A 2,483-nucleotide genomic window follows, 5' to 3' on the forward strand; every position below is an offset into this window, starting at 1 on the left:
TATCTGAGCGTCACCTCGTCTGCGATAGCGCGGGCGCATTTCTGTTCATCGTAAGAAACCGTCTTAAAACTGCTGCCACGCGGAAGGGATCAGAAGCGTAGATTCGATTTTGTGCCGAGACGCAAACGATTTTAGACTACGCTGAGGAAAACGGAATCGCTCTCCTCGGGCTTGAGACTAAATCGCGTTTTTCGTGTGTGAAATTGGATCGGTTTGTGTGCGTGTCGGTGGCGAAGGATGCCGCGTTCGAGTCCGTCTACGTTTTCTCCTCGTGTCGGAAAGGGAATAACGGGCGAGGTCCAGCAATAATGTACTCAAAAATAAACGCCCATGTTGTGGCGTACTCGAGAAACGATGCTTAGGTGTATAAATTAGACATTTGTAGGTGAAAACATTGCACCGTAATTGTCATTTCCCCCCCCTTAACCGAAGCCATGTCATCTGTGAAAGTGAACTTTGTTTCTATAGCTTGCCAGATTGAAATGTGAATGACGCCAGAAGACTGAAGCCAAGTTAGATGCGGACTGCATTCAGAGCAGGCTACGTCACCGTGAACTTCACCGCGAGGATCTCAGACGCCGGGTTCCTCGTCTCGTTCTCGCTGTCTGTCAGATTGAGACGTAACATTGTTTTCCTAAGTATGGTTTTATGTTTTTAAAAAAAAAAAAGTGTGAGATATATCTATATATTAGCAATTTAACCAAATTACAATAGAATGGTTCATGATTTTCATTTTGTACTCCTGTTTCTCTTCCTAGCTACCCAGCCATTTTACAACACACAAATTAATTGTGCTGGAATAAAAATCATGCGCAGCAGTGACCCACCGGCTCTTCTCTGAGTGTTATTGATCTGAAGCGCCCCGGCAGAGTTGCGTTTGTTCGTCTTAGTCATTCTGATCAGGCTTTTAAAGTCCATGTGAATTGCAGTGTTTGTTCTTTGGATTAACATGCATCAATGAATCAGTCACAGTAAAATTTGGATCATGCATTTGATCGATTTGTTAAACATGTGCCTCGGCTGCTTGTGTATATTGCATTTCATGTTCCAATGAACAGCCAGAGCTGGTCCTTTCTGTGAATAGGGTACAAATTGGTTCTGTTGCTTCAGAAATAAAAGCACAAATCCATTTCCGTGTCGAGAGAAATGTTAGATTTGAATTATCTGACACAGAAAGCTAGTTCACCAAACACATCAACAGTGAAGCAGATTCTAAAGGTGCATCAATCGCAGCCTGCACAGAGTTAATTCTCTTTTAGTTTATAAACATTTAATTTTTTTAATAAGCATATTTTATATATAGGTTCAATATATTATATATATATATATATATATATATATATATATATATATATATATATATATATATATATATATATATATATATATATATATATTTATATATATATATATATATTATATATATATATATATATATATATATATATATATTATATATATATATATATATATATATATATATATATATATATATATATATATATATATATATATATATATATATATATATATATATATATATATATATATATATATATATATATATATATATATATATATATATATATATATATATATATATATATATATATATATATATATATATATATATATATATATATATATATATATATATATATATATTATATATATATATATATATATATATATATATATATATATATATATATATATATATATATATATATATATATATATATATATATATATATATATATATATATATATATATATATATATATATATATATATATATATATATATATATTATATATATATATATATATATATATATATATATATATATATATATATATATATATATATATATTTATATATATATATATATATATATATATATATATATATATATATATATATATATATATTATATATATATATTATATATATATATATATATATATATATATATATTTATATATTTTCTATATATATATATATATATATATATATATGTAGAAAATATGGTTTTATATATTATATTCTCAGTCATTTGGGATATATATAAAATAAAAATTATATAAAAATTATCATTTGCAATTTTCCTCAATGTTCATGCTTCATTTTAGTACATTCGATAAAATCAAAGCAACATTAATCTCTTTTTAAAAGAGAAATTTTTACATTTTTAAAAATCCTATTTTGTACCCTGTTCTGTGAAATTGCCGGCTGCTTCGGTTACATATGTACAATCATATGCAATTATATACAGTATATACATCTGTCTTTTTGGTACATTTTAATTGTAATTGGGTTTTTGGAGGTAGCAGTAGTCTTGAACATGTAGACATGAAGCTTGCTGCGAACTTGAGATCTCACCACGAGTATTGAAAAAATAAAAGAAACAAAGGTGAAAGAATGACAGTGAGAGATTTTCCACCTTAAGTGGAAAAAGTATATGTTGTCCTTTTCTTTCTTTG

General features: G+C 27.6%; 1 protein-coding gene across 2 annotated transcripts in view; it reads left to right on the plus strand.

Annotated features, from left to right (window-relative positions):
• The window catches only part of lpgat1 (lysophosphatidylglycerol acyltransferase 1), a 23,617-nt gene extending 22,795 nt beyond the window's left edge, over positions 1-822 (plus strand). Inside the window, exons 8-9 of one of the 2 annotated variants that reach the window (XR_006247230.1) lie at positions 1-638; positions 759-822. The exon at positions 1-638 is cut by the window's left edge and continues 1,471 nt beyond it. The gene's annotated coding sequence lies outside the window, so the exon portion shown is untranslated. The other variant, XM_043219598.1, reaches the window with a different exon arrangement.
• Positions 823-2,483: the final 1,661 nt, after the last annotated feature.

This window comes from Puntigrus tetrazona, chromosome 20, assembly GCF_018831695.1.
Source record: "Puntigrus tetrazona isolate hp1 chromosome 20, ASM1883169v1, whole genome shotgun sequence".
Lineage (NCBI taxonomy): Eukaryota > Metazoa > Chordata > Actinopteri > Cypriniformes > Cyprinidae > Puntigrus > Puntigrus tetrazona.